The sequence below is a fragment of the Triticum aestivum genome, chromosome 2B, assembly GCF_018294505.1.
Source record: "Triticum aestivum cultivar Chinese Spring chromosome 2B, IWGSC CS RefSeq v2.1, whole genome shotgun sequence".
NCBI lineage: Eukaryota > Viridiplantae > Streptophyta > Magnoliopsida > Poales > Poaceae > Triticum > Triticum aestivum.
The window spans coordinates 809,984,692-809,994,597 of record NC_057798.1 but is presented as its reverse complement, the minus strand read 5'-3'; the positions used below and the strand labels follow the sequence as shown (position 1 = coordinate 809,994,597).

The following is a 9,906-nucleotide window of genomic DNA, read 5'->3' as shown; positions in this document are numbered from 1 at the left end:
CGTGCGCCTACGTGAATGGGAGCTGATGAATGTCCTTGGTGCTTGGTGGGGACATCAAGTCCGTATTTATAGAAGCCCAGATCGCTGGAACCATCACAAAAAGTGGCGTCCAGAATCAACCACGAAGACGGCATCACGACGTCTGGAACCATCGGTGAAAGCGGTGTCAACACGTTCAAGCTCCCATAATTAAAATCTGTGCAGTCCCATGACGTGCCAAACTTGAGTCACTGTGTCAGCCAACACGTACCCAAAAAAAACACGTACCCAAAGAAAAAGAAATCTAAACAACCGCACCTGCATGCTCAACGTCAGAACCACCGCATGCAAACTTAGACATAGTCAAATCCAAGACTGCATGCAGCCCATTCCTCTAAACGCTGAAAAAGAATGTAGCATACCTGAAAACGAATCGCTAGGTGCACACTAAAATGCAACCCCTCAGATCCCCTACTAATTAATGTGGCGAGACCCATTGGCCTGTTTTTTACTGATTAAAAAAAGTAAAAGAAAAACCAGAAAAAAGAATCCTAGCTAGGTTTAGTATAGTTCCCGAAGATCAGACGGCCCATAGCCGAAGCGAGCAGGGGAAGTCAATTTGACTGCTGCTCGAAAACCTGTTTGAACAAGAAAAAGTAGCATGGCTCCGGCGGGGCAGAGCCAATTGGCTACGACATGGTGACCGAAATACAAATTTTTTCCACCACTTTGCAATTGCAGGAAAAAAGAGCCTGCTCTGAATAATCCCCTTTTTGCGGAATTATTACCAATATAATCATAAAAGGCTAATTTTTCGGCCAAAAAAATGGGCTTCTCTTTTCAGCTCTACACTTTGAGCCAAAATGATAATTTGCATTGGAATCGAGAACGTTTCGTTCATAATTGCATAAAAGGAGTAAAAATAAGTCATCAAAGTTGTCAACTAATTCAGAGGGGCTCGGCTGGCCCGGTCGCCCTACGCTACTGGCGACCAGCAAACTGTGTCCGCTAGGTACACACCAGCTGCGATCAGGGCCTCCGCCCTAGCCGTCGTGCGTGCATATGTCATCACCGTGTACCCGACGGCCTCGCTCGCTGAGACTCCACAAAACTTCTGGACTGTGCATCAGAGGATGGAACGGCCAAACAAGACGGAAGATAAAGCGGGGTAGAGAAGAGTGGGTCGAGGTGACGACGGCTAGCACGAGGTTGATGGCAGCAGCCACGAGCTTGCAGCGCAGACGGGTTGGATGGGCTACCGCTGCTCCACGGCGAACTGAGGAATGGCGATGCTGGGAGTTAACGGCAGGGCAGATTTTATAGGCTATGGCGGCGAAGTTGTTGTTCAGTCGTGTACGTATTTGCTATCTGAAAATACAACAAACGGAATGTCTCAATCCCATGTAAAATCATTGCACACACCCAAGATCCTACCTAGCCAGACCCCCCACTAAATAAGGTGTCGCCTCCCCATTAGCCTGGTTTTCAATGATAAGAAAAGTCAAAAAAAAGAAAGATAAATCAAACCTAGCTAGGTTTAGTATATTTCAAAGAAATGTTGTGAAGAGAATCTAGCAAAATGCATTGCAATCGTCAACTTTAACAAAGCAAAATAGCTCACTGGATAGAAGTTCAGAAGCTACATATTCAGAAACTTCATTTCGCACAAATTCCCAAACACAGAGTACACCCAACAGATTCACACCAACATTTCAAAGCAGTGAACCTCCATGGATTTTAGTACAAAAGCACAGGCTCGCATCGGATTCTGGAGGAGAAGAAAAATCAAGTTCAGAATTTCAGATACAAACCATCAAGGAGAAAATGGCTTGTTCTCCGAGCAGGGAAGAGAGGAAGAAAATTAACAGATCCAACATAGTAACAACTTGATCGATCACCATTTGCAGAGACGCTTAATAAAAAAGTAAGCCCTTGATAATTAACTAACAACACAAAACTGATTGTTTTTCAAGCAACAGAGAAGCCGCTCCACTTACCTGCACACCTTACTCCTACTCCTGTGATTCATATACATATCTCTGAACCCGAGCATAATCATCAGTCGAAAAATCACAGGCTACTAAGAACGCTCTTTCTTTTGAAGAAGTGGCCATCAGTCTATTGAAAACCTATCAGGACAACGCTAGCTAGTGCGATCGCAGCCGCCGCAGCTATGCCAACCAAGCCGGTCAACGTCAGGGAGCGCACGGCAGCGACGCCGTTGTGGGTCTCTCCTCCTTGCTCGTCGCTGGCGAGACGTCCTTGAAGCTTGGGTTGTTCACAGCCGGGCGCACCTCATGTGCACTCTTGCCGCCGTCCCGTACCCCGCGCGCACACCCGCCTCCTCCAGTCCACCTTCATCTTCCTCCATGGGCAGATGCAAGCACCAGAACCTACACAAAAAAGACACCGACATGACACCGCCCACCGCTTGTGAAACCACGAGGAAAGCCACATGAACAGAAAACAAATCAAACTTTCTATTCCCGCGTTTCTTGACGTCGTCGTTGTTGGCCAGCTCCAGTTCTGCCTGCGCGACTGTGATGGCGTCCAGGTCGTCCTCCACCAAGAAGTGGCCGAGCCCAAGCAGATGGCCGGTCTCTCCGTCGACGACTCCAGATCGGCGATCGCGTCCAGCTACGTCTGCGAGACATCGCCATTGGCCACCAACGCCTCTGATGCACGAGATTGGAATCACCTCGCCAGCGTGCCAAGGGGGCTCTTCAACACCACGCCGTCCCCGCGGTGGCCGTCAACAACCACCATATCATAGCGATGATGATGCAGTTTCTCGCTCGACAGAGTAGCAGCGACCGAGGCTGGACGCAGCTCCTCCCCTGCAAGGCTCGGAGGTGCAGCGTGGGTAGATCCCACCGGAAACCATGCCGAACCTTGAAGCGCGGCTCTGCAGCTCGCCGTGACCGAGCATGCTCCATGCTGCACGTCGAAGAAAGGAGGAGCCTAGAAGGGCGGGGCATGCTCTGCGAGGCGACAAACGGAGCTCCTTTCCATCCTATAGGAGAGAAACCGAGAGCGGCTCGATGTTTTGCGCCGACGCTACTCCTCAATGGTACTTCTGTTGAGATGAGATGACCATGAAGAAGAGGAAGGAGAGGATTTTATAGGTGCTTATGGCGGTGGATGATTGGACCAGAGTCATCCGGAAACCACCTCGATCACCATGAGCGGTAAGCGGCGGCAGACGCATCCAGAAAAAGGAAGATAAGAGCATCTCGAACAGGCGCGGAACGCGCCGCGCGCTAAAAACTGATTTAGCGCGCGCCCAACGCCTGGTTTGGCGCGGCGCGCGGCGTTTGCTCCAGCAGCCGCACTGTAAAGCCCCGCGCGCGCGCAGCTCTAGCAGGCGCGGTAAAAATACAGCGCGTGAACATTTTTTTTGCATAAATAAAAAAACGATGCAAGATATTTTACATAGATAGATAGATAGTTCAACATACATAGATAGATAGTTCGACATACATAGATAAATAGCGACTATTACGGCATAGATAGATAGATAGAAACTACTCCAAGTCGCTACCATCATCATCATCATCCTCGTCGGTGTCGTCCGAGGTTGAGAGCCATATGTCGTCCCAACGGTCATCGTCGGCCGTGAAGAACGACCTCCCACCTGCTGAAACTATGTCGCACTGCTCGTTCGTCAATGCATTCCGCTGACGCCGGTCAGCCCGCTCCGCACGGCGCCTTGCCGTCCTCTCCGCCCAGTAGGCGTGCTCGTCGGCGACGTCCTCCGGGTGGCGACGGCGCCACTCCGCCATGGCTCGCTCGTCCTCCTCGGCGACGAGGAGGCGGCGCTGCCGCCGAGCATGGTCGGCACGGTCGAGGTCGGTGATGAGACGCGGCGGAGGGGCGACGCGCTGCGCCTGCTCGCGCGTGAAGACGTCCCGGAAGTTCATCTGCGACCGGGGCCTGTCCAAGCGCCACGCCGCCGCGTCGTACGCGCGGGCCGCCTCATGCGCGCTCCGGAATGTCCCGAGGCCAAGCCGCACGTCGCCGGACCGTATCTCAGCGGAGAACCAGCCGTTGGGGCGCGCGCGGACATCGCGATAGCCCGAAGCACCCCGGCGGCGCGGCGGCATGGTGGCGCGGTGGTGGCGCGAAAAGCTGCGAAGCGGCGAGCTCGCGAGGGGAGGGCGCGTGGCTGTGTACGGTGCGCGTGGCGGGCGCGGCAATTTATAGGCGCGCGGTAAGCGACGCGCCAAATCTACCGCGCCGCGTGCCGCTTTCTTCCGCGCGCGGTAGTTCCCGCCACCGCTGGAGCGCGCGGAATCAGCCGGCGCGCGCTAAAACGTAATTTTACCGCGCGGGCGCGCCTTTTGCCGCGCCTGTTGGAGATGCTCTAAGAAAGGAGAGAAGAAAGCGACGGGGTGAATGGAATGCATGCAGATAAGGTAGGACAGAAAGTCAAAAATCAGAAAGCGGTGGATGAAATGCATGCGGCGCACATGCAAGACAGAAGGAATGTTACGTATCTCACGCAAAATCGCTAAACCTACCCAATGCATATACGGTCAGGTCCCCAGGTAAATAACGTGTCGTGTTTCTATTGGCTGGTTTTTCACTGATAGAAAAAAGTCAAAAACATCTGGTAAAAGAAACCTGGCCAGGTTTAGTATATGTATAATACACCTATAATACTCCTATCTGGGAGCAACATAATCATGGTCTTGACAAAGGAGCTAAGGGCATCTCCAACTTCAACTCTCAAATTTCCTCTCGCATCGCGTCAACACAGATACGCCATCCAACCATAGCCGCATACCTTTCAAACTCTTTTTTAACAAACCGGATTAAATTCATGCAAACAAGGCCGGATTTCATACAAACAGGACAAAAATGGTTATATTTTGGACAGTTTTTCAACTAAAAAACTAAAAGTATTGTACGGTCACGCGGAGCTCCACTCCACCATGCTCACCGACGGAGCTATGTGCTACGAAAAAGGGCCGCGACCCACCCAATCCATGGCACATACAGTGAGGGATTGATGCTGTATTGGGCCGTGAGTGCAAATATAGTGGGCTTTCTTCCTAGTGGCCCGCGCATACTACATTATTTACGGCCGGCCGCGGCGGATCCTTTTGTCTTCCGCATGTCCGGCAGCCCGCTAATCGGATTGCCGGGAGTCTCGGAGGCATATTCTTCCTTCGTATATTTCCTATGTCCAGCTGTGCCTCTCATCGGAAAGGCAAAAAGGGTGCATCAGTCGGAGGAGAAGGGTGCTTTCTTGGAGCTCAGGCGGGCGCCCAGGATGGTCCTGAAGGAAATACGCCCTAGAGGCAATAATAAAGTTATGATTTATTTCCTTATTTCATGATAAATGTTTATTATTCATGCTAGAATTGTATTAACCGGAAACTTATTACATGTGTGGATACATAGACAAACAGAGTGTCACTAGTATGCCTCTACTTGACTAGCTCGCTGAATCAAAGATGGTTAAGTTTCCTAGCCATACACATGAGTTGTCATTTGATTAACGGGATCACATCATTAGAGAATGATGCGATTGACTTAACCCATTCCATTAGCTTAGCACTTGATCATTTAGTATGTTGCTATTGCTTTCTTCATGACTTAAACATGTTCCTATGACTATAAGATTATGCAACTCTCGAATACCGGAGGAACACTTTGTGTGCTACCAAACATCACAGCATAACTGGGTGATTATAAAGGTGCTCTATAGGTGTCTCCGATGGTACTTGTTGAGTTGGCATAGATCGAGATTAGGATTTGTCACTCCGATTGTCGGAGAGGTATCTCTGAGCCCTCTCGGTAATGCACATCACTATAAGCCTTGCAAGCAATGTGACTAATGAGTTAGTTGCGGGATGATGCATTACAGAACGAGTAAAGAGACTTGCCGGTAACGAGATTGACCTAGGTATTGAGATACCGACGATCGAATCTCGGGCAAGTAACATACCGATGACAAAGGGAACAACGTATGTTGTTATGCGGTTTGATCGATAAAGATCTTCTAGAATATGTAGGAACCAATATGAGCATCCAGGTTCCGCTATTGGTTATTGACCGGAGATGAGTCTCGGTCATGTCTACATAGTTCTCGAACCTGTAGGGTCCGCACGCTTAACGTTAGGTGACGATCGGTATTATAAGTTTATGTGTTTTGATGTACCGAAGGTAGTTTGGAGTCCCAGATATGATCACGGACATGACGAGGAGTCTCGAAATGGTCGAGACATAAAGATCGATATATTGGACGACTATATTTGGACATCGGAATGGTTCCGGGTAAGATCGGACATATACCGCAGCACCGGGAGGTTACTGGAATCTGCTTCATTCCCTTTCTCGTTCAAGAACTAGGCTTTCCCATGCACCCTTTCCTTATGGGCCTTCTAGTGTTTTATAGGATCCATATCCACTACCCCATGCCCAATGCCATCCTCCACATATTGGGCTTCGTAACTCTTTGCGAGGCCTTCCTTGGCTGTGAAGCCCACTTTGGGTTGTGGTGGAAGTATTTTTCTTTAATTCCTTGCTCCTAGACGACACAATTTTCGAAGTTGGAGATGCCGAGGTATGCAGGATTGCTGGGGCGAATTATCTTCCTGGCACCCCTAATGAGGGTTCAGAGATGTGGTCGACCGAGTGGTTTTATATTGCGGACGTACCACTAGAAGATCCTATTCGACAGGGGCTTCCCCCCTTCTTACATGCCCCGCTGAAGAAGCCATTCAACTGGCGGCCTAGAAGTCCATCCGAGGTGGATGACACCGAGGTGTCCCGGCTGGCCGCTCAAGTTACTTGCCTCGGCCGCCACAAGCTTACCGTTTTTAATGTGATGGTCGTGCCTATGGCCCGAGGAGTCCAGCCTCTTCAACAACACGTTCATCCGTTATGGGGAAGTACTTCCACCCATTCTGCAACCAGAAAACTATATCTGGGATGATGACCTTGGCTATGCTGAGGACCTGGAAATAGCCCTCATCTTCAAGGAAAGGGTCTTTTATTAGGAGCGATGATGGTTCCTGATACGTCTCCAACGAATCTATAATTTTTTATTCTTTCATGCTATTACAGTATCAATCTTGGATGTTTATTATGCTATTATATGCACATATATCATTTTTTTGGACTAACCTATTAACCTAGTGTCCAGTGCCAGTTGTTGTTTTTGCTTGTTTTTGGATTTTCGGAAAAACAATACCAAATGGAGTCCAAACGCTACAAAACTTTTTGAGGATTTTTATCTCGACCAGAAGGGACCCTAGAAGCTTCGGGAGAAGAACGGAAGAGTCACGAGGGAGTGATAAGCCTGCCAGGCATGCCCCGAGGTGGGCACCCCCAGGCTTGTGGGCCCCTCGTGGCATCTCTTGACCTAATTCCGCTTTTATAAATTTTGAAATATTCCCAATACAACAGAGAGCCACCCGAAACAATGTTTTTGCCGCCGCAAGCCTCTGTTCTTCCGTCATCCCATCTGGAGGCCTTCTCCGGTACTCTGCCCGAGGTGGAACCGATCACCGAAGGCTTCTACATCATCCTTGTTGCCCTTCTGATGATGCGTGAGTAGTTTACCTAAGACCTATGGGTCCATAGCTAATAGCTAGATGGCTTCTTCTTCTCTTTGATCTTCAATATAATGTTCTCCTTGATGTTCTTGGAGATCTATTCTATGTAATCTTCTTTTGTGGTGTGTTTGTTGGGATCCGATGAATTGTGGGTTTATGATCAGATTATTCATGAATATCATTTGAGTATTTTCTGAATTCTTATATGCATGATTGTTATAGCTTTGTATTTCTCTTCGATCTACACGTTTGGTTTGGCCAACTAGATTGATTTATCTTGCAATGGGAGAGGTGATTTTTGATGGGTTCGATCTTGCCGTGCTCAATCACAGTGACAGGAAGGGACATGACACGTATTTGTATCGTTTATATTAAGGATAAAAAATGGGGTTTATTCATATTGAGTGGGTTTACTTTGTCTTCATCATGTCATCTTGTTTAAGGTGTTACTTCATTTTTTATGAACTTAATGCCCTAGATGCATGCTGGATAGCGGTCAATGGGTGGAGTAATAGCAGTAGATGCAGGCAAGAGTCGGTCTACTTGTCTCGGGCGTGATGCCTATATACATGATCATTCCACTCGTCATAACTATGCACTTTTCAATCAATTGCCCAATACTAACTTGTTCTCCCACTGTATGCTATGTCCAAGAGAGAAGCTTCTAGTGGAAACTATGGCCCCCGGGTCTATCTTTTATCATATATAAAATCCAAAAATACCTTGCTGCAATTTACTTACCGTCTTTTTATTTTGTGTTTTGATCTCTCTATCTATCACTACGAGATTTGATCCTTTCAATTAACCGTCGAGGGGATTAACAACCCCCCTGGTTTGCGTTGGGTGCAAGTATTTGCTTTTGTGAGTGTAGGTGCTGCTAACGAGGTTCTGTGTGCTTCTCCTACTGGATTGATAACATTGGTTCTTAACTGGGGGAAATACTTATCTCTACTGTACTGCTTCATCCTCTCTTCTTCGATGAAATCCCAACGCAGCTCACAAGTAGCAGTGCCGAGGTGGCTGTTATCGTCGATTACCCAGGCATTCTAGTTTCCTCAAGTGTGGACAGTGCTCCCTGCGCTTCCTCCCGGAAACGATCCTCGTCGATGCTATTTTGACTTAGAGAACTTATACTCCTTCTATCAAAGTCCGTTGATCGAATCGTCAAAGGATTAGCTCAATTCCTCAATGGAACTGGAAAAAACCGGGTCGGCCGTCCACCGACCCGTTGACGGGACAGCGCACAACCCTGCCATGTAAGTGTCGTTTTCGTTGTGAACTTCTGCATATCCTTACATTATCCTTATGAGGCTTTACTTTCTTATTCTACAGGTCTCCCTTTCCACTTATGCGATTGCCCCTAAGGCCTCAAGAAGTCATGTCCCCGTCTTCGAAGTGGCCTCAGAAACTTATGTGCCTGTCCTCGTCTCCAAGGTATCTACCTTTCCAAACACTTTTACTCTTGTTTTGGACTCTAACTTGCATGATTTGAATGAAACTATCCCGGACCGACGTTGTTTTTAGCAGACCTACAATGGTGTTTTTTTGTGCTGAAATAAAACGTTCTCGGAATTGAATGAAAAATTACGGAGATTTGTTTTTGAATATATAAAAAATACGGGCGCAAAGAGTTATCGCAGGGGCACCTAGGAGCCACAAGCTCACTGGGTGCCCCCTCCCAACCCCCACCCTCCCGGGGGCGTGCCGCCGGAGCTTGTGGAACCCACAAACATCCATTTGCCATAACTCCAAGTCCATAAGTCCCGTCTTCCCGAGAAAAAAGCAGAGAGAAGGAATTACATCGTTTTACAATACGGAGCAGCCACCACCTCATGTTCTTCATCGGGAGGGCTGTTCTGGAGCCCGTTCGCGGCTCCGGAGAGGGGGATTCGTCGCTGCCATCATCACCATCCCTTCTTCATCGACAACCTCATGATGTTCACCACCGGGAGTGAGTAATTTCATTATAGGCACACTAGAGGTAGATGGAGATGGATGAGATTTGTCATGTAATCGAGTCAATTTGTTATGGCTTGATCCCTAGTATCCACTACGTTCTGAGATTGATGTTGCTATGAATTTGCTATTCTTAATGCTTGTCACTAGGGGCCGAGTGCCATGATTTCATATCTAAACCTATTGTATTTTCATGAATATATTTGATTTCTTGATCATATCTACAAGTTATATGCACCTGATATTGTTCTCAACCGTAGACCCCAAGGTGACAATAATTGGGATACTCTTCGGGGATGACTGTAATTTGAGGAGTTCATGTATTCACTATGTATTAATGCATTGTTTCAGTTCTTCATTAAGAGGAGCACCTTAATCACTCGTAGTTTCCAATAGGACCACGCTG

At 48.2% G+C, this 9,906-nt stretch overlaps 1 long non-coding RNA gene across 1 annotated transcript; it reads right to left on the bottom strand.

Annotated features, from left to right (window-relative positions):
• Positions 1-1,896: 1,896 nt before the first annotated feature.
• LOC123042986 (uncharacterized) lies at positions 1,897-3,337 on the bottom strand. Its single transcript, XR_006418974.1, has 2 exons — positions 2,457-3,337; positions 1,897-2,372 (listed from the first exon to the last, which is right to left on the bottom strand). It is a non-coding gene; the product is annotated as an uncharacterized lncRNA (long non-coding RNA).
• Between the last annotated feature and the right edge of the window lie 6,569 nt (positions 3,338-9,906).